This window comes from Protopterus annectens, chromosome 9.part0 (genome assembly GCF_019279795.1).
Source record: "Protopterus annectens isolate FY-2018-M chromosome 9.part0, PAN1.0, whole genome shotgun sequence".
NCBI lineage: Eukaryota > Metazoa > Chordata > Ceratodontiformes > Protopteridae > Protopterus > Protopterus annectens.
In genome coordinates, this window is record NC_056743.1 from 1,192,808,505 (window position 1) to 1,192,836,413 (window position 27,909).

A 27,909-nucleotide genomic window follows, 5' to 3' on the forward strand; every position below is an offset into this window, starting at 1 on the left:
GACTATTTATGTTTGCATTATATGCAACATATTATACAGCAAAGGCTATTGTTCGTTTATAAATTTTGGGGCAGTTAAACATTATGGAAAAGAAAATGGACATAGCATTGCTATATTTTTCCTTTTAATGGTGACATTATTTTTACAATACATTAAGTTATGGTGTAACAGATTCCTGCTCAAGGATTAAACAGCAAGGGCTATCATTGTCTATTTTTACGTTATGGAATATACCACTGAATGCTGTTGAAGTTTTGCATAAACGAACGTTGCATTGAATATGTTTGATCATTTTATTCACTTGACCAAGGTGTTTAAAACAGAATTTGGATTATACACCTCCTTATTACCAGCGGCTGGTATATATTGGGCCTTGTTTGTTTTTTAATTTTATATATATATATATATATATATATATATATATATATATATATATATATATATATATATATATACACATACATCTCTGGGCTCACACAATCTCTATACATTTGGGTGGATTATACCCATAAATTTATCTAAGGGGCCACTGGTCTGTTGACACATATATACTTTTAAAATGTATATACATATAGTACTTGCATAGACCACCTATTCCCCATGGATCTAACCAGTATATTACAGGGATTATCAGATCGAGATAACCTGGGGGGTTTTGGTTTGGGCCAAACAGGTAACCCCAACAATAGTTTGAACTCCTTGGCAGCGGAGAGTGTGTGAAGCCCATTTTCAAAAATTAGTTAACTGTATGAGGTCCCTACGTACCAATGTGTGGCGCTCCAAACTCTTCAAGGCATACATGACCAAGGGAATGGTGCCCAGGGGCCTCAGGGTACGCATACAACCTTTGGTGAGCAAGATTGCCACTGAATTAGAACAGTGGGCCATGGGTCAGCAACAAGCCTCTATGGGCTTTGTGGGGGTTTTGGTGTCCTATGTTCGCACTATAGATAGAGACACAGTTGAAGTAACCAGATTGTGTGAAGAAACAAGAACATTTGAAGGCCAACCATCATATGACACATGCCTTAATAAACTCCTCAATCTTGAATAGCAGCTTAAGGCAAGAAAAATGCGCAAATTCCAGAGAGACTTGGTGAATTATGACAGGGGCAATCCATTCAGTAACTACAAACAGGTGAGGTTTGTGAACGAGGGCAATAAGGTGGGTAAACGGAAGAGACCAAGGTCAAGCCTAAAAAGACCCACCTCTTCTAGCTATGATACATCTGTGGAAGAATTCTCGTCAGTCACTGACCCTGACGCACAGCATGACCCAGGCTCCTCACTGTCCAAAAGAAGAAACACACAAACCCCTTTAGGGGGAAACGGAGGAGGGCAGGGAGAAAACATTCCACGGGTAGAAAATATGGAGGGATTACTCAAATTGATAATTCAGAAGTAATCACTAACAACAATGTATTAAACATCTCTGCAGTAACTTTGTCAAATACCCAAATAAGAATATTGAGTAAAGGCTTGAATTTTATACCTGGTTTCTTTGTGGGGATACCCTTGCACAGGACATCATTTCCTTTTGCAGATTGCTTAACCTAAGGTTATTCTTTCAGTCATATGACAACTCTGAACAAGAAGGGGGCTTTAAATGACATAAATCCAAGTTTACACCCCCCATGCATCCCAATGTACAAATGTTTCAATCATCCATTTTGAAGGATTTACATTTTCATTCCAGGGAATTCCAATGTAAAGCTAACAATCTCTGAAAGATCGAAATTAAGGCTTTACAGGAACTGGAAAAAGTAACGGGAATTGGTCATTTTACCTGCTGATAAGGGTGGGGCGGTGGTCGTGATGAATTGGACACAATACGATGCGGAAGCAAACTGAGAACTTAACGATGGGTGATATTATACCTGCATGCCACCAAATCCTACTTTTAGATTTAAGAAGCAGATTGATTTTTGTGGTCTGCCAAGGAGGAGGGTATTATTTCTGAGAGAATTTTATATCATTTGACAGTCTCAGACCCCATGAGTCAATACATTTACTTCCTCCCAAAAATACATAAGGATCTTAATCCACCAGGCAGCCCCATTGTTTCAGAAAGGGGCTCAATTACAGAACCCCTCTCACAATTCCTCACGTAGTACTTACAGCCCCTACTCAGATGGGTCCAATCGAGAATTCAAGACACCACAGAATTTCTCCAAATTGTTTTGGATATGCAGCTGGAACCAGGATGGCTATTATGCACTCTGGATGTCTCTGTACTATACACCAACATTCTACATTGGGCGGGATTAGAGGCACTTGAATGCTGGCTTTACAAGTCAGAGCTCTATCCTTCAGGCTTTAATACCTTCCTCCTTTGCCTTGCAAAACATGTGATAACTAAGAACGTGTTTTACTACTAGGACAAATGCTATTGGCAGGTCCAGGGGACAGTAATGGGAGCATCTTTTGCCCCATTTATGCTGACCTGTTCATGGCCCATGTGGAGGAACTTTTGATCTATGACAACACACACGATATCTATTTAGATGAAATTGACACGATATCTATTTAGATGAAATTGACATCCAGAGATGCTTTCTTGACTATTGCTGGATGGTATGGAGATCTGATGGAGAATATTTAATAGAGTTTGTGGGGTACTCAGTGATAACAAATGGGGGCATCCAATTCACAGCTAATTATAGTTTGCAACAAATCACCTATTTGGATGTCCTGGCGACCAGGAATGCAGACCATACTGTAGAAACAGAGGTCTATCGAAAATACCCACGATATAATTCTCTTCTTCATACCTCCAGTTTTCATCCACCACATATATCCAGGAACATTCCGAAATCCCAGTTCCTAAGGATGAAGCATACATGTTCACATCCAGATACCTATGAACATTTCAAAGAGGAATTAACCAGATTCAGAGACAGGCTAAAAAATGAGCAATATCCTTAGTGCCAGCAATTGGGTATCCACACTTAACAGGAAGGACCTTTTGAGGTATAAGAAGGAGAAACCAGGGAATCAATCGCAGATTCGTCTAGTAACTACATATGTTAGGAATATTAATTTGCTATTAAACAGTGTCCAAGGGCACTGGAACATTCTTTTAGTGGATGCCAATCTTTCAACTTTCTTACAAGACAGGTGTTTTTCTCATTTCGGAGAGGCAGGAATTTAGGCTCCCACTTTAGCCATTACACAGTTCTAAGACTAAATCAGATTCCACTCAGAAAACCCTGACTGGTGATTTGCTTGTGGGATGTGTCCCCTGTGGTCACTGTACCCATTGCAGGAATGTTATCAGATCTAAAGAATTTACTAGTAACACTGGGAATGTCTATGACATTGGGTTCTGTGCAAATTGTAGTACAGACTGGATCATCTACCTCGCAACATGTACCTGTTCTGCCTTTTACTTAGGCCAAACCTCCAGGCCCCAAGGCTACAAATATCAGTATTAGTGATATCAGAATGAAAAAGCCTAGCAATGCCCTATAAACATACAATGATGCATAAGAATGCTTTTTTCAGATTTGTTCTGATCGATAAAATTATGGGCAGTAGGATGAATAAAGCCAGATGGCATCAATACTTAATAGTAAAGAAAAAAAAAACGGATCATCAAATTAGGTAGATTTTTCCCACCAGGTCTTAATGCATCTGTGAATGGCCTGTTAACTTTCACTTTATTTACGTGTCTACTATAAAATGGAGCAATTGATGTTTTGTCTTGTATAGCACTGAATGAAGGCTATGTCTATCTTATAGCCAAAACCGGTCTGTTATTTTTTCTCTATTTCTATGCTTGACATGTTATTTCAAACATTAAACTTATTTGCCATAGTTTGCTGGCTCCTCTGATATTAGTTCAGCATCCAGCCAGTATACCAAAGCATTAGTTATTTTTTTTTAAGGACATCATACGTCACATATTTCCCTGCTCACGGGGTAGGCATAAAGGTGACGTAGGATGTACCTAACTCAGAACTACTTTGCTGCCCGTCCAAATTTCATCTTCAATCATCTGTCTGAATGCTCTTTTGTTTCTGCTGGTTACCAAGCCATTTTCAGATAAGTGCCACATTGGGATTTTCTTCTTATCTTGTCTTTTTCTTTTAGGTGGGAGGTTACATGTCATCCAGAAAGGGAAAATGTCAGTATAGGAGTCAGATTTCCCATAGGGACCATCAAGAGCAGTATTTTTCTTCACTGGGTGCTTCTCATGACCATCATTGTGCCCGATTTGTCTCTAAGACTCTTCTTAGTCATCTGTCCTCCTTGTGTATCTACCTAGAGAGCTAGCATCTTAAGTTGTTGGTATAGGGTGCGCTGGTGAAATCATCCCATTTGTAGGGTCAGTCATCTTCCAAGAAGGTGACCAAAAAAGTCCGGTCAGATTCGGCTGCTGTATCACTTCCCCCGGATGTCTCTCTCAAGGCTGGTGAAAGCCTGGAGGAGCATCCAGCTGTTACTTTGGATTTCTCTGCCACAACCATTTTGGAGGCTGGCATGGATTTGGCTTCTTGCACATCATGGAAGGCTCATCGGATGTCTGTTATGGATGTTGAGGGGGAACCATGGCTGATCATATCAAAGAAACCAAGGAGTGTTTCACAGAGTCTTATTGGGGAGGGGATTCCCACTACATTGTGTTGACAGGGGTCCAAACCTCCTAAGATCTTTAGGGCTGATGCCCCTTTGAAGAAAAAGTAGAAAACAGGACATAATTCCCCTGCTCCTAAGGATCCCCTGCATGAATAGCAGGATTTTACAGAGGGGATGTTTAATGCACTCATGGCCTTGAAGCTCCCCCATGGAGTTTCTGTTCCTGCTCCACTTTGGCCATTTACTCCTCTTAAGAAGCTTAGGGAGCAGGACTCTTCTGATAAGGAATTTGACTCTGGAGAAGTCTAGAGCTTACTCCTCTTAGAATCCTTTCCCATTGGATTATGGTTCTGTGGATGAGGACTCCAACAGTCCAGATTCTCCCTTTGAAGAACTTTCTTTTGGGGGTGCTGTCACTCATTTGATGGAATTTTTTAAATGGAACTGTACCCAGGTTTTTGACGTCCAGAAGAGGTATTATGAACTCCTCTCTGCTGTCTCTCCTGTCATAACTGCCCTGTTAGACACTTTTTCAGCAGCATTTCAGTCTCCTGATTTCTAGCATCCAGCCTCTAAAAAACCTGATAGGTTTTATAAGGTGCCTGATGATTGTAAATTTCTTTACAAATGTCCTTCTGACCCATGTTTTGTGTCTGTATCTTCTGACAAACCTTTCAAACTGTTACCTTCTACTAAATTACTTCCTTCTGACAAGGACAGTAGGGCCATGGAACATATGGGCAAAAAGTTGTACACTGCTGCTGTCCTGGACCCGCGGGTTAACTGTCAGACCCATATAACCAGGTATGTCTTGGCTCTTCTCTCTTAGGACTGTCAAATTATTTCTGATCTTTCTGACTCTGAGGGGAAGGTTTCCGGCCCTCTGTTTGTTGGACTGCTCTTCTCAAGTGGCCCATCATTCTATTAAATGTAGTTATGATGCAGCTAATGCTTCTTCCAGAGCTGCTGCCTTTGGTTCTTTGTTAAGACGTTATTTTTGGCTTTGCCTCCAACTTTTATCTGATGATACTAAGGCAAAATTGATGAATGCTCCTCTTGACAATAAAGATCCCTTTGGCTGTGTATCTGCTGAGCTTTTTATGTCCCTGAGGGAGAAGGATAAGGCCTTGCAAGAATTAGAACATTTTTGTTTTCCCTATTCACAAATTTCAGAGGAATTACCTTCGTACATTCTTACCCTCCTCCCAAGGGTAAAAAGGGTTCTAGAAGGGCTCCTCTTGGTAAGTCTGCTCAGAAGCCACCTTTTCCAGGTAAGTCAGGTTCTGTGTGACTAATTTTTCCTCCCTCCTAAGTCAGGTTCCTTTATCTCTCCATCTTTCCCTGTCTCTTTCCAGTTGGTTAAGGATCACTCCGGATTCTTGGGTTCTGTCTAACATTTGTCAGGGATATTTCATGGTGTGGAAATCCCTTCTTTTTTTGGGGCATTCCTCAACTTCCTCAGGAAGCTGCCTTTTTTTTTCTGGATGTACTTCAGAGGCTTTTGTCCTAAGGCACAATCTAAGCAGATGTCCTTCATGGATGCATCTGCAGTCATAACAGCTGGGTTGTCCTGTCGTCAGGCAGCCCTTCAGTCGGCCGGATTCCAAAGTCCGGGTCCGGCTTCGGCTGATGTCGAACTTCATCCGACATCATCTCTGTTGGTCTTCGGGTATAAAGGCATCAGCCGACGCCATTTTCCTCAGTCTTTCTTGCGGCCAAGCAGAAGCTGTTCGCAAGTGCCGGTCGGTCGGATCCAGAGATTACTTCTACAATACTACTCAAGACTTCTAAAGCTAAGTACCCCGTTGGGGACTCTTTCTTGCCTCAGCCGATGTCAGTAAAAGTTAATAATTGTTTAACCTGTGGGAAACAAATACCTCATAAAGATTTCCACTCTTACTGTCTGCCTTGTTTAGGCCCAGCCCACGACGTAGCAGCCTGTTCGGCCTGTGCTTCTTTCAACCGAAACGCTTAGGCGCCGGTCGGAGTTTGCAGAACAGTTCTTCGGTTCTGATTTTGACATTATGTCGCCGGATCCTCCGACTACACTTTCTGCCAAAAACGCAAAGATAAAGACCGACATCGGTCCGCGGTTTCGCCGAAACCATGCTTAAACAAATCACAGTGTCTCGGTTTCGCCGAAACCGAGAAAACTGATCAAAGTACAGCTGAATCTATCTCTACAGCTGAGGCCCCTGCTACAACTCTTGAACCGACCTCAGAAGTTTTATCCACGGCGGCTGCCAATGACTTATCAGACACCATTCCCTTGGATGTCTCTACCCCAGCACGTGGTGCTGCTAGGCCTCCAGCAGCCATGTCCATTAAGGCCTTCGCCAGGGCTAAAGCAGCCAAGACTTCTAAAACAGTGCCTGTTAAACCCCCCTCAACCAGGCCCTCTTCTAGTTCTCAAATGCTTACTTTGGCAGAAGATTTAATTTCATTAATTAGAGGATCTCAATCTCACCCAGACAGGGCCTCTCAGCCCCCAGAGAAGAGACCTAGGGCAGAGCCCCCTGAGCCAGTGTCCTCTGATGATTCGGCTGATGAATCAGACATAACTGACCAGCCAGAGGCCCCTTTCTCCAATTTTGAAGATTCTGATGCTGAAGAATCTATTCCAGCTGCTTCTCCTCCAGAAGAATTCTCCTTTGGGGAAACCTTACATGCCATGCGAGAGCAATTCCAATGGCAGCAACAAGATTTTTCAGATTCCAGAAAAAGACTTAGAACCTTTCTACGCCTTCCACAGCACAGGCCCTTAGCTATACCTCCTGTTCTCTCTGTGGTAGATGATGCCTTCAATGATGTCTGCTCTGCTCCAGATTCATTGCCCCCAGCCCCTGCCAAACCAGACAGATTTTACAGGGTGCCAGATACTCATCACCACCTTTACAAGGCCCCTCTTGCAGACCCCGAATCTATATCCCAGGGTCCCAAGGCAGTAGCGACCATAGCTAAAACCCTATTCGTTCTGAAAGGGAAGGAAGGTCATTAGACAGATGGTGTAAAAGGTTTACACTTCAGCTACTCTCTCAGCTAGAGCTTTAAACTGTCAATTTCACATGATACAATACCAAGAGTTTATGCTTGATCAGTTAACTAAAAAGCTAACCACTGATGAATCTCTTGACAAGAAATGTGTATTAGAAATGGTAAATAACATACAACAGGTTAGTAACCATTCCTTAAAATGTGGCTATGATGCACTGGAGGCTTCATTTAGATCAGCCATGACTGGCACAGTGATAAGAAGGCATGCATGGCTAAAGGAGCAAGCTCTACCGGATCATGTTAAAGCTAAGTTGCTAGATGCTCCTATGGATAAGACAAGTTTGTTTGGTACACCTGCCCAGCAGGTTATAAAGAAAATGGGAGAAAAAGCAAAATTAGTTCAAACGGTTAAAGATTTCCTGCAGGTTCAACCCCCAAGGTTTAGCAGGAACTGGCCTGCCAAAAATTGGTCCTTTCCTGACTCCACAAGATTTCAAAGGGGCAGGAATAGATGTTCCAGAGGCAGAAACCAATCTAGAGTTGGTGCCTACAGAGGACGACAGTGGCAAGGTAACAACAGAGGCTCAGACACAACCACTGCCACTACAACAGCACAGCCACAGTGACTTAATCCTAAATCCGCCTACCAGGGAACAAATAGCAGCTCCTCTAGGCGGAAAGTTAACCTTATTTGCAAAGAACTGGCACCACATAACAAAAGACAAGTGGATTTTACAAACCATAGATCAAGGTTACCGATTCCACTTCCACACTTTACCAGTCAAAAGAGGAATGCCAAATCTACCTCCAAATCAAAAAGCAGAAGCTCTACAACAGATAATGGAGTTAGCAAACATGAGAGCTGTGGAAAAAGTGCCAACAGCAGAGCAAGGAAAGGGGTTCTACTCCAGACTATTCCTAGTTCCAAGAAAGGAAAAAAGTTGGAGACCAATTCTCGACCTGTCCACCTTAAATACATACATCATTGTACCAAAATTCAAAATGCTGACCCTACAGCAACTTCTTCCCATGCTGGGCAAGGAGTGTTGGCTGGTAACTCTAGATCTCAAGGAGGCATACCTGCACGACCAATCTGCAGAAGATACCTCAGATTTCTTGCAGGATCAGAGCACTATCAATTCTCAGCATTGCCTTTTGGCTTATCTACTGCGCCCAGAGTATTCACAAAATGCCTGGCATCAGTAATCGCCCATTGCAGACTACAGGGAATTCAAATTTACCCATACCTGGACGACTGCCTGCTACAAGGGGACAACAAAAGCAAGTTGACAACAGATTTACAAAGGGTCATTTACTTGCTACAAGCACTGGGATACACAGTCAATTTACAAAAGTCAAGGCTGATACCATCCCAAACAAGGACATTCTTGGGAGCGGAATTGGACACAGTAAGACAAATGGCATTCCTAACTACAGAAAAACAAAAGAACTCCCTCTTTACTTCTTGGCACTAACAAAACTGAACAAGTTAACAGCAAGAAAGGTACTGCAGGCCTTGGGCTTCATGGCATCATGCATAATTTTGGTCCCATTTGCCAGACTTCATATGAGAAAACTACAGTGGTACCTAAGGAATTTATGGTCCCAGCACAGGCACAGCCTAGAAACAGAAATCCCACTAATTCCATGCATAAAACAGGAGTTCCTATGGTGGGCTCAGGCATGCCAGTCAAACCCAGGCCTTCCCTTTCGCAGATGTCAAGCAAGCCAGAACATCACAACAGACGCTTCAGACCTAGGATGGGGGCCCACATGATGGACAAACGCGCAAGGATTGTGGACTCAGGATCAACTTCACCTGCACATCAACCTAAAAGAAATGCTGGCAGTAAAACTGGCAATTCAAAAGTTCAGACCATTTCTCAAAGAGGGCCAGTTGATGATAAGGACAGACAACACCACAGTCATGTGGTACATCAACAAACAGGGAGGCACTCATTCATACCCCCTATGCAGAATGACTTTGGAACTGTGGACCCTGGCACTCAGCTACAACATCCAGCTACAGGCAATATTTGTACCAGGAAAAGAAAATACTCTAGCAGACATATTAAGCAGAACCACATCAGATGCCCACGAATGGCACCTGCACCCGGACATCTTCAAGACCATCACAAAGAAATGGGGAATGCCTCAGATAGATCTATTCGCATCACCTCACAATCACCAGCTCCAAAAATTCTGCACAAGGACATTCCACCCACTAGCATGGAAAGTGGATTCTCTCTCCTTCAGCTGGAAAGGCCTAACAGCATATGCATTCCCACCTTTTCCCTTGATACACAAAGTATTACTAAAATCAAGGAAGAACATCCAAGGATAATCCTGATAGCTCCAAACTGGCCAAGACAACACTGGTACCCACTGCTGAGGAGCATGTCTCGGAACAATATGTGCCCAATACCCCTGATGCCTTTGATGCTAACTCAGAACAACTACAGCACCATACATCCAAACCTGAAAACGTTACAACTGACTGCATGGAACATCACATAGCAGCAGCTAATCAAGAACTTTCCCAAAGAGTTAAAGACATTATTCTTGAAGCACGCAGACCTTCAACAAGAAGGAACTACGCTGGAAAATGGAAAAGGTTTGTCACTTGGAGTTCTGAAAGAGGAAAAGATGTGTCAAACATAGATATGCCTAACATTCTGGAGTATCTGGCCGAACTTCTCCATTCAGGCCTGTCCTACTCCTCCATCAAGATACATGCATCAGCTATTTCAGCAGAATACAGCTTTGAGCCACCTGTTTTTTCACACCCTTTGCTCAGACAGTTCCTCAGAGGAATCAAGAATGTAAAACCTCCAAGGAAACCACCATTACCAGCTTGGGACTTAGAAAAGTTGACACTATCACCCTTTGAACCAGCAGCAACAGCAGACCTACAACACCTGTCATGGAAAACTGCTTTCCTACTGGCAATTACTTCAGCAAGGAGGGTTTCAGAACTACAGGCCTTAATGGCAGTGCAACCCTTCCTAATCTTCCACCAAGATAGAGTGTCCATGAGGACTAATCCAACCTTTATGCCTAAGGTGGTATCCAGAGTGTCCTTAAATCAGGCAATCCACCTCCTACCTTCTTTCCCAACCCACAAAACAGAGGGAAAGAATATTGCATACCTTGGATGTACATAGACAGCTACGCTACTACTTGGACAGAACCAAAAGCAACAGAAAGACTGACCAACTTTTTGTAGCCTATGCAACAGGAAGGAAGGAAGAGCTATTTCCAAACAGACAATCTCCAAATGGATAGGAAATTGCATTCGATTCTGTTACTCCTTCCATGGAAAACCAATTCCACAGAACATAAGACCTCATTCTACAAGGGCAACAGCCACTACCACAGCCTTCTTACGAGGAGTGGCAACCAAAGACATTATTGAGGCGGCTACTTGGACCTCCGCATACATTTGCCAAGCATTATAATTTGCCTCTATATTCCAGATCCCGAGCAGGGTTTGCCACTGCTGTACTGCAAGGGATCCTAAACACACCATAATCTTCCTTTATCCTCCTCCCTAGTTGGCTATGGTATTCTACAGTTATGACTGCAGATGCATCCATGAAGGACATAGTACAGTTTTGTACCTACCATAAATGTAGATGTCCGAACTGGATAGCATCTGCAGTCAGGATTACCCTCCCTCCTTCCCCTCTGTGGTACTCCTAGGACCCCTAATAGCTAGCTGGTGGGGGGGGAGTCTTTTATGGTGTATTTGTTTGTATATATGTACATACATGCTTATTTTGGTGTTTACCTCTATTTTTTTGGAAATATTGGCATTCTATCCAAAAATTTTAGCCTTCCAAGAGGGCTTCTGGCATCTGGGGCAAGAAACACTGAGGAAAATGGCGTCGGCTGATGCCTTTATACCCGAAGACCAACAGAGATGACGTCGGATGAAGTGCGACATCAGCCGGACCCGGACTTTGGAATCCGGCCGACTGAAGGGCTGCCTGACGACAGGACAACCCAGCTGTTATGACTGCAGATGCTATCCAGTTCGGACATCTACATTTATGGTAGGTACAAAACTGTACTTTTTCTGTCCCTCAAAGGGGATGGGGTTTCATTCCAGAATGTTTTTTCGGTCGCTGGAAAGAAGGCACCTGGAAGCCCATTCTGGATTTTTTCACATTTACATCTTTCTTAAGGTTCCTTCCTTTCAAATGTTGTCTCTTCAGACGCTGCTTCCACTTTTTCTACTTTAGGCTTTCCTAGTCTCCCAGGATCTCAAGGATACCTATCTTCACATCCCTGTTCATCCCCATTTCAGGAATTTTTTTGCATTTCTCTGTTTCTTCCTTGCATTTTCAGTTCTCTGCTTTGCACTTTGGCCTCTCTACTGCCCCAAAGGTCTTCACCAAATGCCTCGCTCCTATGATTGCCTTTTGCAAAATAAGGGGGATACAAATCTTTCCTTACCTGGATGACCTCCTCATTCAGGCTTCCTCTCCAGAGAACTTACATCAGCACCTCTACTATACTATTTGGCTCTTGCAAAGCCTAAAATTTACAGTAAATTTCCAGAAGTCCTTCCAAACTCCTCATATTCATATTGTCTCATATTTTTCTTGGGTGTAGGCTCCAGACCATTCCTATGCTTGCTTCCCTACCACCATCCAAGGCTCTCTACAATAATTGCCTTTTTTCAGTCCCTTCTTTCTCAGGTCTTAGTTACAGCCAGGGAGTTTCTAAGGGCTGTGGGTTACATGGTTTTAACCATTCCTTTGCTTTTTTTTGCCAGGCTCCATATGAGGAGGCAACAGTGATTCCTAAAGTCAGTATGGCTTCGACATTGTCATCCTTTTGTCTTTTTTAGTTCCTCTTCTTCCATGTCTCAAGCTAGAGCTTCAGTGCTGGATTCATCAGCTGTTTCTCAACCCTGGGCCTCCTTTTCAGCCCCCAGTCACCCTCATAGGAACTTTTTTGGATGCCTCAGGCAGGAGGTGTGGGGAGATTCTTTCAGCCCTCTAAAGGTTTCCGTTTGTAAGAGGCGGACCATATCAACATCAAGGAGATGAGAGCTCTCCTCCTTGCTCTTCAGGCCTCCCATATTCTGTTCCTTCAGGGCCTCTCAAAATCTTAACTTCCTATGCAGACTAGCTCTTCAGGTTTGGGATCTGGGTGTTCAGTATGAGTGTGACTGTTCAGACTGTTTTTATATTCCTTCAGAACAGAACATCGTGGGGGACTGTCTGAGCAAGTCCATAACAAAGACTCATGAGTGGATGCTTCACAGAGATGCATTTCTGGACATTGTCCACCAGTGGGGTACTCATCATGTAGATCTTTTTGCCTTCCCTCTGAACAACTTCCTCTTTTTTGCATGGGAGTCCCAAGTCCCCTGGCATGGAAGGCAGACATCCTTTCTTTTTCTTAGAAGGAGATGTTTCTCTGTGCCTCCCGTTCCTGTCATATTGAGGGTCCTGCTTAAGATAGAACAGGACTCCCCCAAAATCTTGTTGGTGACTTCCTTTTGGCCCAGGCAGCATTGGTTCCCTTTTCTTCTGCACCTAGCCAAGGGCAATTACCACAAGTTACCTACAAGGTGGACTTTTTCACACAAAACAAGGGATCTGTCAAACATTGTCACTTGTCCACTCTTCAGTTGACACTGTGGGTGATAGGGTTTTGATCCATTTTGGGAACCGTTTTTCTGAGTATGTGCTTTGGGTTCTGCAGGAGGCCAGGAAACCCACTACCAAGAAATGTTTGTCCAAATGGAAGAGATTTTCTGTCTGGTGTCTTGTTAGTAACTAGAATCCACTTTCTGAGGAAGTTTCTTTGGTTCTGTCATATTTGTGTGAATATGCATGCTGGGCTGGCATACTGTTCAGTTAAAGCTCACCTTTCAGTTATTTCTGCTTGTCAGCCTGTGACTCCACCTTTGGATTCTAGGATTGAGGTGAAACTTTCTTAATGGCGTCTTTCATGGCAGGCCTTCCAGCAAGCCTATTTCTCCTTCTTGGGACCTTAATTTTGTTTTTGAAAAATTGACTCAAGCCCCTTTTGAGCCTGCAGCTTCAGCTTCCTTGCAGCACTGTGCATGGAAGACTGGTTCTTCTTTTGGCCCTTACTTCAACAAAATGGGTGTCTGAGCTTCTGACCCTTACAGCTGTCCCTCCTTTTGTAGTTTTTCATAGGGACAGGATGTCTCTTCATACTAATCCTTCTTTTATGCCCAAGGTGGTTAATGAATTGTCTCTTAAGTCTGAGTTGCCCAGTTTTTTTTTCCTTCTCCAGTCTCCCAGCCTTACACATGCAGCCAGCTATTATTTGGATAAGATTAAGGCCATGCGCAAGTCTGAACAACTTTGTTTCTTTTCATCCTAGATCTCTAGGGTTTGGCTGTTTCTAAGCAAACCATTTCTTCATGGATTTCTAAGGCTATTTCGTTTTGTTACTCGTTACATGGGGAAAGACTTCCTACTTTTGCAAAGGCTCATTCTACCAGGGCTGTGGCTTCCTCTGGTGCTTTTTTCAGAGGAGTGGATACCAGTTCAATATTTGAGGCTGCTACTCAGACGCCTGTCCATATATTTACTAAACATTACAAGCTGGATGTGGTTTCCACTGCTAGAGCTGGTTTTGCCTGGGCTATCCTGCATCATCTTCTTGAGGGTCCTGCTTGGGCCTTCCTCCTCCTACCCCCAAGTTTCCTCTTGAGCTTTTGTACTCTCAGTTTAGTAAGGAATACTGCAACTGTGATATGGAAGGATATAGCACAGTTGAGTAAAATCCTAACAGTAGATGTCCTTCCCTTCCCTCCATCCTCCCCCCTTTTCACTCCACTCCTTTTTCTTCTTCTGCTGCTGCTTTATTTTTTTCCTATTTTTTGGATGCACATGTTCCTCCTTTTCTCCTTGGACTGTTGTTCCTCCTGGAGCTTTTCAGTTCTGAGGTGGGTACTTCTGTACGTCGCCTTTATGCCCTATGCTGCGAGCAGGGAGCATGTATGATGTACGACATTCTATACTGGCCGGATGTTTGGTTACCCTTGGCAAGGGATCCCTTTAGTAAGGAATAATACAGCAGTGAAGGGAAGGACATCTACTGTTATGGTAACATTTTACACAACTGTACTTTCAGATATTTGTTTACAATGCTTCTTAGGCCCATGTGAAATAGAGTTTTTGTTGCTATCATTTTATGGGGAGAGGAACTTGGGTTATCAGGCAGGGTTGATTTATTATTTGTGGAGTAACTTGGTGCTTGAGAGGGTCCAGGGGTGGTGGTGAATGTCACCTGCTATTAGTAGATTCAGTAGTACACTTGGGTAGTTGTATTTTAGTTTTTGTGGAACAGCTGGTGATACTACCTTTGAACTTTTTTTGGAGCTTTGCTGTATTTTAGGTTTAATAAGGTTGGTCTAGGGATTTTTGTATAAATGGGGCCAATATTGAACTGGATGTATGCAGGGGTTAATTATAATCCTGTATCTTTTGGTAATAGGTAAAGTAGTCCTGGAGTTCTCTTTTGTAAGATGTGAAGTAGGTTAATAGTATGAGGGAAGTTAGCATGAGACAGACTCCCTGTTGAAATATCAGCACTCAAAATGCAAAGTGCCCAGAAAAAAAAAAAGAATGATAACTTGGAGAAGAGTGAATCTCAAAAATCACTCCTCCTTAAAACTTTTATTTGCTGGGGGGAGGGGGGCAAGCCCCCCCCCCTGCAACCCTACCATGTGGGGAACAACCCCCCCCCCCATGAAGTTATATATACCAACTCCAAGATCGCTATGCATCTGAGGAAAAGGGAATATTCCAAGAAGTGGCATCTTGGACTTGGTATATACAGGTCCCACCTTTTGGCCATTCAGTATCCATGTTTTAGAACTCACTCTAGTGGGTCTTAACATTTCAAATGGTTACTGTGACATGCTGTATCATGGTGGTGTGTGGTTATTTATCTTTTTGGTCATTTCATACCTCCTGTTGTTAAAGTATGAGATCAGTGTTTTTCTCGTGTAATTTATGACTCTCCCTGCCATCTCTACTTATTGGTTTCAGTTCCCTGTATTCCTTTTACAAACTGGGCTGCAGTTTCCTGTGAATGAGGTTCTACTTGCATTTATGTAATGTTACATTTTTTATCTAATTTGGCAAGTTCTTGCATACATTTAGGCTGAATCATCCCTGTAATGTGGTACAGTGTTTAGACGAGGTATGGAGTGAGGGGTTCTCCCTTTAGACTGGCTTGTCTACAGGAATGTTTTTCTCTCTACTTAAGCAATTATAATCCTTATGCAGTGCATGGGTATACTTTTTCCTCTGAATGATGCTTATGTGCATTTCTTTGCATGTACTGGCAGAGTAAAGTGCTGATGGTGAGCTGCCTACTGTTTTTATTGCTTTTTCTTTCACAGAATTTTTTTCGTTTGTTTGCAGGCTGAGCAGAACTGGATTCTACAGATAATTTTACCAGCTCAGTTTAGCCTTTGGTTTCAAGTGTTGTCTATATTCCCTTGAGGTCTTCACAGTCTGTTGTGGTAAGTCTTGCTAAAACCTTGTATAGGGATGTGAGGTAGGACTGTTTATTGGACCTTGGAGCTCTGATGCAGGGTTTTCAGTGCCAATCCTATTGCTTGCTGATGATGAGGGATTTGAGTTCTCTATTAAAGCCTTCAGCTTCTGCTCATGGATGACTGGTCTTTATTCCCAAATCTGGGTCTATTCTGTTCTCTTTGGTAATGATGTAGATGCTTTATCTGGACCAATCTGGCAATAAACCATACAGACACCAGGTAGACTGTCACTGGTGTTGACCTTTTCTTGCTTTTATACACTAGGATCTTCTGGTGAAGTGGCCTTTCCATTGATGCCATCAACCTTTCATTACTGGATGTGTCTGTTCTCAGGCCTGATTTCTCTTTGGGGTTGATCTTTCCTTAGTGCCATTTTTTCAGTATCCAGGGCTCCTTGACACCAAGTTTTTTTTTCTCTCAAGGCTGAGAGTCTTTCAGCATGAAAATGATGCATAACCGCAAATCAAATGGCAATAGAGTCACTCACTGTAGGGATCTCAACCATGCCTGTGACTTTAACAGAACATGCTGATGAGACAGGTATGTCTCCCACAGATTGCCACTGCTCTGAAATAAACTTCAAATTCATGTGAAGCAGAGCCCCTCAATGACCCTATTCAAGTGCAGCCTGGACAAATGGATGGGCGACCACAAATTCACACCGGGGTGGCACCCATGTCCCTCATACACAGGGGCAGTTGGTACTCATCTGTAAAGTACATCCATCTAACCAAGGATAACTGGGGCAACCCGGGATTAACACAGTAGGCTTATTAAGGCTCTAGGGCCACTAGCCTAGCAACCTCCTATGAACATTAGTGCTAGTTTTCATGAGGAGTCAGTTCCTTCATCTCCAGCAGTGACTTGCCTCAAGATTTCAAGACTCTCTCTCTTTTTTTCAGTCTTTCCAGTGGCTATCTCATAGCTTGTATACACCTCAGATACTCTGTGATATTTTTGTGACTGAAGTGAATTGTGTATAATCTAATGGAGCAGGTTCACGTGTGGCACAGTGTACATTATTATGAGTGGCAGGCTCATAGTGTAAACCCTCAGGTATTTTTTTGGGTTCCTGTTTTGTAGGTGTTTAATAGGGCATGGCATTGCAAAAAGTAGGCTGTACTTTACCATACCCTTTGAGGCTTTAGTTTAATTTTTTGGCCTAAATCTGAAGATATTTTGAGGGAATTACTTTGTTCAGGTGTGTACAGTATGATATTCAGTGGGCTCTTATCTTACCCTTCATAGGATTTCATAGGAATTTCAAGATTTCATAGTATCGTGGCCATTTACCCCTTGCCAGTACCTGCCCCTAGGCCTACCATCTTTCTGCAGGAGGACTAGACCAGTCAAATCTGGTGTGAATTTGTGGGTACCTATCCAAATATCTTTGTGTGATTTGAAGGATGATAGTGCATCACACTGCTTAATTTGCAGCGACAGTCAGTTCTAGAGGTCAAGGAAGTGCTGAATGATGACTCTCCATTGCATTTTATTTATTTGCTGGTGAAGGTTTAGGTCCCTGGTTCATAGGAGATTACTAGGCTAACGGCTTAAGAGCCCTTACAAGTCTAGCCAATATAATGCAGTTTTACCCAGTATATGGCCCATAGGGGCAAGAGGATGGCATGGGTTTGTGCTTATGCCTGGAGTATGCTACAGATTGTGCATGTCCTAAGGGACATAGGCACTACCCCAACTGTGAATTTGCAGTTCCTCATCCATTGGTTCAAATTACCTTTGAAGAGGGCCAGGGAAGGGTTCTGATTAATGTGAATAGGAAACCTGTTCCAAAGAAGGGTCAGTCTCTGAGACATATATCTGTCTCTCCAGTATGTTTTGTTTGAGTCGCTGTCTATGTTTAGATCCCTAGACCCTGTTCAGGTGTTTGTGAAACTAATTAACTTGTGAAGATATGGTAGCTCCAGGACAACTGTGTGTCTAATGGGACATAATGCAAAGCATAGATCTCACCTCAACAGTCTGTAAGATACTGAATAAAGGGACAGTACTTCCACTTTCATTCTTGGTAGCTCAAGGTCTTTAAGCCCATTATCTTCTTAGGGCTTGACTGTCTTGCTGGCACCTACCTCCTCAGTCCAGGAATTCCCTTGTCAAAAAGGCCAACTTTGTCCCTTTCAGCCTGGGAATTCATCACTACAAACAAGTAGATGATATCCATTATTCAACGTTACAATATGTCTTGGAACAAATTTACATCTCTGACAGGAGTTCCTCTTAGATCTCCTAAACCAGGACACAGTAGAACCAGTACCACACCAACACCTAGGAAAAAGCTTATATTCAAGACCTTTTCTGGTCCACAGAAAAGATAACACTTGGAGATGAACTTATCCCCCCTTAACACCTGCCTGCAAACACTTGCTCAAGCCTTTCTGGTTTCCCTAGATTAGAAGAATGCATACCGGTATGTCCCTATTCACCCCACCAGCAAAAAAGTCCTCGGGTTCTCTGCCTTTTCATTGTGCTTTCAAATCCCCGCTTTACCCTTTTGTTTATCTGCTGCTTGCAAGGTGTTCACAAAATGATTGCCCCAGTTATTGCCTTTTGCAGAACCCAGGAAATATAAATTTTCCTGTACCTCAATTACCATCGTATCTTGGTTCTGTCTCAGAACACCCTCATCTCAGTTTCAGAATCTCGGGTCTGGAAAGACTAAGAATTCTCCCTCTGTCTCTCAAAATCTTCTCTGTCACCCTCCCAGGGTCTGATTGTCCTGGGTTACAGACTGGATATATGATGAAAGCCTTTCTTTCCCCCAAGAGTAAGTTCAGTCCCTCTCCACCTTCTTCCAGTCCCTTCTGTAAGAGACATTTGTAAGAACCCTGGGATACATGGCAGCAACCAATACTATGGTACCATTTGCTAAGCTACACATGAGAAAGATCCAGTTTTACCTGAAATTTCTTTGTTTTCAGCAATCCAAGCATTCCCTTCCACCTACTCCCGACCATAAGCTGCACTCATATGCATCAGAACTGGCTTGGAAAGTTTGGACAGGCTCTTCTTCAGTTCAGAGCCAGTAGTCCACCAAGAGGTGAGGGAGCACATCACTGTCAAAGAAATGAGGCTCTTATTTGACCCCTTTAGGTGTTTTTGCATCTATGGAACCCAGAGCCTCTCAGCATTTTCACAGACAACACCAAAGTAACGTAGTTCATGAATAAATGGGAAGGGGGCATACACAAGTCCTACCAGCAGTGTAGTCTAGCTGTTCTGGTGTGGAATCAGTCTATAAAGGCAAATCTGTCACAACAGGGAGTTTACATTCCATCTGAAGACCATGAGCTCTTAAATTATGTAAGCCTGTCCATGGAAGATCCTCACACAGAGAGTTCTTCCTGGACATCATACCACAGATGGGGCATTCCTCAAATAGATACGTTTGCCTCCACTTAGAACAGACAGCTCAAGCTGTTTTCCTCCAGGACTCCTTGTCCCCAGGCCTAGAGGACAGGCATTATGTCTTTTTGCTGGAAGGTGAGGTACATCAATGCTTTCTCCTCTCTTCCTTTAATCCCAAAGGTTCTAATGAAGATTCAATGGGACAGACCAAAAATCTTGCTAGTGACACCCTTCTGGTCGAGGCATCACTGGCTTGGAGCAATCACTACACTTTACCCTACAAAGTGGGCTTACACAGAAAAAGGGCTCTCAAAAAAAAATGGTGGTGCCCACAGAGGCAGCAACTTTGTTAGCTCTTCAGGGAGAAATGCTTATTCCTGCTTCTTTTGCACAACCTCCCCCAAAAAAAATCACTTTCCAGACATTCTGATGTGGATACAATTACTTATACCAGAAGGGAAATTAAACAGATTGCTAGAACAAGCTGCTGGCTTTAATCTCTATTGTCTGCAGAGTACTGGGGGCATACATCTCTTGCAGAAATTCTAGATCTCTGAATTTTAAACAGGGATGCCATCAGAGCTCACTTCACAAGGATGTTTCTGGAATGCCCCAGAGCAGCTACAAAAGAAAAAAAAAAGGTGTGAAAGAACTAGAAAGAGGGGCTGTAGAGGTGGAGCTGCTACTAAACTGAAGAGAAACACCCACAGGCCTGCATTACCTTCAAATATCTGTTCACTGGATAATAAGATGGACTATCTGAGAATGGAGCTCACAAAAAATAAGGTGAGGGACACTTGCTTGTTCATTTTCTGTTAAACTTGGCTGCATAGTAACAGTGACAATGCTGTGAACCTAGATGGGCTAACTTCTTTAGAGCAGATAGATGTAAAATCACAGACTGGTAAAGCTAAAGGTGGTGGTGTATGCATTTATGTTAATAACAGATGGTGCAAAGACTGTAAGGTGGTTCAATCATACTGCTCTAAAGATGTGGAAATATTGACACTAAAATGCAGACGTTTCTATGTACCAAGGGAAATCAGTGGGATATATGTCACAGCAGTGTACATCCCTCCAAGTGCTAACACCACTGAAGCTCAAAATAAACTCCATAATATTATCTATGAGCTACAAAGCAGAAACACGGAATTTGCACACGTGATAGTAACAGAGCTGAGCTTAAAGGAGAATTGCACCCACAGACTCAAAAAAAATGTCTATTTCATCATGGTTTGCTGTTTCTTACATTTTAACACAACTTTGGGACTGTTTACAGGTTTTTAAATATTTTTATATGTAATTTCTGAGTCTGACCACATGGAGTCTGGCATCTTGAAGTAATTCTGATTATTTAGTCTGCCTCTAGGTATCCCACAATGCAGCACTTGTCTGTAAAATAGTTACATCATGCAGGCCTTTCTTCCTAGAGCTCCTGTCACTGCATTGATTTTACATGCATACACTGCTGTCTTTCAGTCAGTTAGTATTAAGTAACATTTCATGCCGTTCAATGACTGCTTAAAACACAAACAGTCCAAATGTCACAGAACAGACTTTCAAAGTACTTTTTACTGCTGCTGCTTTTTTTAGAATGGCTAAACTGCAGTCTTTTGTGAAGCCTGAATTGCTCTAATTTGACTCGTCTCTCATCCGCCTTCATGCATAACTTCCCTAGCTGTCAAAGTGCTAAGGGTAAGTTGAGCTGTTATTTGTAATTGACAGCTCACAGCAGGAGACTTTACTTATGTACTGTTTTCTTGTTCTAGCCTGTACTTTCTGTATGGGTAGGGGAAGGACCAGGGAGCTGTGACATCACAGCATGGGTGGGTTTTTAGGACAGTAGTGTGATGTCAATTTAGGGAGGGAAACGGCCAGAAAACTACCTGTATTCAGTGGTCTTGACATCAGTGAATTGGAGACAGCAGCAAGCTTTTCCAGGGCGGGACAAACATTTTTTGAAAATGAAATCACCACAGTGTATAGTAAGGTACTGTTCTAGTGGAGAGAGGCAGTCAATTTAAAATATTTTAAATGCTGCATTATTTATTCATAGCAGGGGCAGTAAATAGGGAGAGAAAAAAGACAGAAGTTGAGCATTTAATAAATAGGGAGAGAAAAAAGACAGAAGTTGAGCATTTAATAACAGAATCCCATTGTTCATTTTTATCAGTATGTGGATTTCCCCACCAAAGGGGAGAATACCTTAGACAAAGCTTACTGCATTATTAAAGGAGCCTTTGAAGCACCCTAGTATAGGCAGCTCTGATCACACTGCCATCCTGCTTCTGCCTACCTATAAGACGGCTTTGATCAGAGAAAGACCAACAACTAAACAGATCAGAGTCTGGCAGGAGGGTTCCATGGATTGCCTTCAGGACAGTTTCAGTACCACCTGCTGGGAGGTCTTCAAAGAAGCAGCTATGCACAACCTCCAGTTAGACATAGACATCTATACTGAATCAGTTCTTGCCTACATAAATAAATGCATGGAGGATGTAACTACCATGAAAGCCATCACTGTAAGAGCTAATCAGAAGCCCTGGCTCACCAGGAATGTCTATGAACTACTGAAGGAAAGAAACACAGCCTTCAAGGCAAATGACAAAGAAAGGTTAAAGGTGGCCAGGTCAAATCTGAAAATGGGCATCAAAGAGGGATTATGGAAGGAACATTCAGATCTGCTTCCAAGACATGAGAAGCCTATGTCAGGGGATACAGCAGCTCACCGACTATAAGTCCAAATCACCGCAATGTGATGACAGCTTGGAATTCCTAAATGAACTGAACTCCTCCTTTGGCAGATTTGAGGAGAACACCACTGTACCTTCTAAAACAAACACTGACAAAGAGGAGACGGTGCTCACCTTAAACTCTGAGGAGGTAAGACTTCAGCTTAAGAAGGTGAATCCTAAGAAGGTTGTTGGACCAGGCAACATACCTGGCAAGATGTTGAAGGGCTGTGCTGATCACTTGTGTCTGGTGCTGACAGACATCTTCACCTCATCCCTTGCTATGGAGAAAGTTCCCTCGTATTTCAAGGAAACAAGTATTGTCCCACTTCCAAAGAAACCCAACCCTACCTGCCTCAATGACTTCAGACCGGTCGCCTTAACCTCAAACGTCATGAAGTGCTTTGAGAGAATTGTGAAGAAACATCTGTCTGTGAGTCTGCCTAAGTCCTTCGATCCACTCCAGTTTGCATACCAGACAACTAGATTGACTGTGGAACTTGCATTAACACGCCTAGAAGGGAGAAACTAAGTGAGGATGCTGTACATCAACTTCAGTTCTGCATTCAACACTGTGATACCGATGCAACTGGTGGATAAACTTGTGAAACTTTGGATAAACAAGCACCTATGTAACTGGACTCTTGACTTTCCGGTTGGTAGACCCCAATGGACATGCGCTGGAAACACCTCTCAATGCACAGTCCTGAATACTGGTGTCCCCCAAGGTTGTGTGCTCAGCCCCTTGTTCTTCACCATCCTCACCCATGACTGCACTGCAAAACATAAGTCAAACCATATTGTAAAATTTGCTGATACCACAGTCATGGGTCTCATTAATGGTGGGAATGAACATAACTACAGGGATAAGGTGGACACTTTGCCTGGTGTGACAGGAACAATCTGGATGTGAATGTTAATAAGACCAAAGACATGGTTATGGACTTCAGGAGAAAGGCAACAGTTCACCAACCACTCACTATCAAAGGGGAGGTAGTAGAGACAGTCAAAACAACCAAGTTCCTGGGCCTTCACATCTCTGATGACCTCTCCTGTGCTGCTAACACCAACTGTATAGTCAAGAAGGCTCAACAAAGGCTTCAACTCCTGAGAAGGCTCAAAAAGGCCAGGCTCCCACTGTCTGCTCTTACCATGTTTTACAGGGGAGCTATCAAGAGCATCCTCACTAGCAGCGTCATAGCATGGTTCAACAGCTGCTGAGAAGAAGAAACTACAGAGGGTGGTTGAGAAAATCTTGAACACAAGCCTCTCTTCTATTCAGGAGCTTTTCTTTATAAGAGCAAGAAAGAGAACATATAAAATACTTGCTGATCTGGCCCACAGCTTGCGTCTGGAAGGAGGTACCGCAGCTTCTGCTGTAGGACTATCAAATTCAGGAATAGTTTATATCCTACAGCTGTGAGACTTAATACAGACACCAACCATAATACCTGATACATTGAAGCCTCTTTTTTTTTTTTTTTTTTTTTTTTTTTTTTTTATTTAACCCTGCTGCTCAGAGCAATTACTGCCAGCATTACTATTATGTAATATGATGGCTATACTGAGTCACGTCTAAGGTTAACAAGTGCAATATGGTAACTGAACAGCTGCTATTCACTAGTCTCTAGTCTGTATCTTAACAGTGTAGGGGTTTAGTGGTGGGTATTTATTATTTATCACTTGATAATGGGTATTTAATGTGTTTATGTAATGTGAACTACTTGCATGTCATAAGTGTTATTTCCTTTCTTATGTTATTTGCACTGCATTTCTCATTGTAATTTTTAGGCTGTACGTGTGTGGTCCTAAATGACAATAAAGTTTCTTTGAATCTACTTCATCACAGTTTATATGATCACAGCCTGCCACTGGATGACAATTTTAATTCCTTTCAAACACTAGTTTTCTGAGGATGTGCTTCAGGTCCTCCAGCAGCTGAGAAAACATACAAGAAGAAAGTCTTCATCTCTAAACAGAAAAGATTTTCTACTTGGTTTCTTAAAAGGAATGAGATCCCTCTCCAGGTGGAAGTCCCCACAATTCTGTCCTACTTAAGTGAGCTACTCAAAACTGAACTAGCATATTCCCCTGTAACGTTACAGTTGTCTACTATTTCTGCCTGCATGCCACTTAATTCCCCTTTCTCTCAAGAATGTTAGCATCAATATTTCTTTGCAAGCAATATAATTGTGTGATAGTCCATAGTAAAGTTCTGGCAAAAATTAAAAACCCATCTACCTGAACTTGCTTTTACTATGCAGACACAACATATAGTTATGCATTATCTTCTTACACTATTTAGTTTTCACCTTTCTAGTTGTATTGCGGATCTTCTCAAAATGGCCTCATTAGAACATTCACATTTGCCAAAGAAAAATATAACTGCTCAGAGAAACACAATGACTAATACTCACTAAAGTTCTAAAAGTATGAAACATGGACAAATGAAAATGAAAAATAGTACTTTAATATCCATGACAAGAACACTAGTTTGCTGCATATTTTGCAAAATCCTTATCCATATTTCCTTTTGCTTGAAAATACCATACAAAAGTTGTTGACTTAAATAAAGAAGTTATGTACTCACCATAACGTTCTATCTGAGTAGGTAACTTCATTTGTTAGCAACATGTGGGTATCGGATCCGACCTGGATCCGAGCCGGCAGCTTTCCAAGCTAAAGATCGGAGCTCTCAGCTCCTCCCCTTACCCATAATATCCTGCTACCTCCCTCCAGTCCTCAGATCAAGTTTGCCAACTTGTCAAGCAACAAACAGCCAAACCATACTCGAAAAGAGAAATGCCAACCTGATGCCTAACAGAAGGAAGACATTCTGTCATGACGATGACCACGAAACAGGTTAGGGGGAAGGAGGGGGGGGTTGGTTGTTGACAAATGAAGTTACCTACTCAGATGGAACATTATGGTGAGTACATAACTTCTTTATCTGAAGTAGTTAACTTCATTTGATCAGCAACCTGTGGGACAGAGTCCCCAGCTACCAAAAAACCTGGGAGGTCCTCAAGGAAGAATATTCCGGAGCACTGTGGAGCCAAAGGCTGCCCTCCCTCTGGATATCAGATCCAGCTTGTAGTGTGAAATGAAGGTATGAGAAGAGTCCCAAGTAGCCGCTGAACAGATGTTATCTAAGGGAACTCTTGACCAAAATGCTGCAGAGGTAGCCATAGAACGGGTAGAGTAAGCATGAACCCCCCAAGGGTTCTGGCCGACCAGAAGCTTTATACGTGTGTAAGATGCAGTGGGATATCCATCTAGCTAAAGTAACTTTCGTAACTGACTTGCCTAAGGATGGCTTAGCGAAAGAAACGAATAGTTGCTCCGATTTGGGAGAAGCAGCTGTCCTGTGCAAATAAAATCGCAATTGTCTATGCACATCTAACAAGTGCAGTCTGTATTCCCCTTTGTTTTGAAAGTTGGGGAAGAAAACAGGCAAATTGATGGCTTGATTGATATTAGCCTCGGAGGCCACTTTAGGCAAGAAGGCAGGATTAGTCCTGACAGATACTCTGTCCTTATGGAAGACCAGATACGAGGTTTTGTACAAAGGGTCTGAAGTTCAGATACCCTTCTAGCTGAAGTAATTGCAATTAAGAAGGCAGTTTTCCAAGATAAGAATTTTAAGTCAACAGAGGCTGCAGGTTCAAAGGGTGGGCCAGTTAGAGCCTGAAGAACTAAGGTTAGGTCCCATGGAGGAACCACATTCTTGACAGGAGGTCTTAACAGAAAGGTGCCCTTCAAGAATGTCTTGCATATCTTAGAGGAAGCCAAGGGTCCAAGGTTGTCCCTGATATGGAAATGAGAAATGGCCGCCATCTGAACCTTCACAGTAGAAGAACTGGCCCTTTGATGAAAAATGTAGGACAGAAATTCAAGAACTGCTGGAATGGGAGACATAAAAGGGTCCAAATTCCTATGTCTGGCCCAGATGCAAAAACGCTTCCATTTACTGTTGTAGATCTTCCTGGTAGAGGGCTTATGTGCCCCTTATGGGATAGATTTTACGGGAGACGAGATAACGGGAGTCCTAGCCATTAATGGAACTGGATCAACCAAGCCGTAAGCTTAAGGTTGTCCAGATTCAGAGTTTGCAATCCCGAAGGATGAGAAATCAGATCCGGAATGGGATCTAAGACCCAAGGAGGAGCTATGATGTGAGACCGTAGATACGGGAACCAGATCTGACGAGGCCAGAATGGGGCTATGAGGATTAGTTTGCTCCCCAACCAACGAGCTTTCTGTAGAAATTTCATCATTAGTGGGAGAGGAGGATAAGCATAAAAACCACTGGGTGGCCAAGCATGAACTAGAGCATCTCTGGGGCTCTCCCCCGGTAGGGGAATTAGAGCGAACAATTTGCTGCACTTTGCATTCGAAGGAGACGCGAAGAGATTGCAGCAAGGCTGACCCCATCTGAGGAAGATCTGTTTCGCTACTAAGGGGTTCAGAGACCACTCGTAAGGTGTGAGAATAGATAGACTCAGCTTGTCCGCTAGAATGTTGGACCGACCTGGAATGTGCGTTGCTATCAGAAAACGGTTGGTGGAAATTGCCCATTCCCAAACTCTCATGGCCTCACAACAAAGAGGGTAAGACCTGGTTCCTCCCTGTTTGTTGATGTACCAGACCACCGCCATGTTGTCTGTCTGAATTGCAATAGTCCCCGGAGGAAGAAGGTCCTGAAGAGCTTGCAATGCTAAAAGCACCTCCCTCATCTCCAGAACATTGATATGCAGAACATTCTCTATAGGGGTCCATGTGCCTTGGACGGTTCTGCCCATGCAGTGCCCCCCCCCCCAAGGCGAGAAGCATCCATGGTCACCGTGGCTTGGGGTTGAGGCATCACGAACGGTCTCCCTTCCCGAAGCTCTCGGGAATGAAGCCAGCAAAAAAAGGGAGTCGCTGCAAACCCTGCTGAGGGGAATAGGTGAATCCAATGGATGTAGAAGGAAGGACCATTGAACCTGAAAGGTCCATTGAAGAACTCTCATGTGCAAATGGGCAAGAGGTGAAAGGCTGATGGCTGCCGCCATGGATCCTAGGGCTCTCAGGACTAATTCCGCAGGTGGGGCTGGGGACTGTAGAAGCACTGTTACATGAAGTGATAAGGTGCAAAGCCTGTCCACAAGGCCTTGGAATGAAGTGTGTCTATTCTGGCCCCTATGAAATCCAGAACCTGAACAGGATGAAGAGACGACTTCCTGAAATTTATGGTAATGCCTAGGTGACGGGCCAAGAGTAAAAAATAATCCCTGGCAAAACACAGTAGATGCCTGGTGGGGGCGGTGAGGAGCCAGTCGTCCAGGTATGGAAAGACCTGAATTCCCTGAAGTTTCAGGTGGGCCGCCACAACTGCCATGACCTTGGTGAACACCCTGGGGGCTGTGGTGAGGCCGAACAGGAGGACCCTGAACTGATAATGACTGGCCCCCAGCCGAAAGTGGAGAAACCTCCTGGATCACCTGTCCATGAGAATGTGGTAATACGCATCCTTGAGGTCTATGGAGCACATCCAATCATTCTCCTGCAGAAGGGGGAGAATAGATTGTAGAGTGACCATCCGGAATTTCTCTTTGGCAATGAACAGGTTCAAAGTTGACAGGTCTAGAATTGGCCTTAAGTCCCCCGTCTTTTTTGGCACCAAAAAGAACCTAGAGT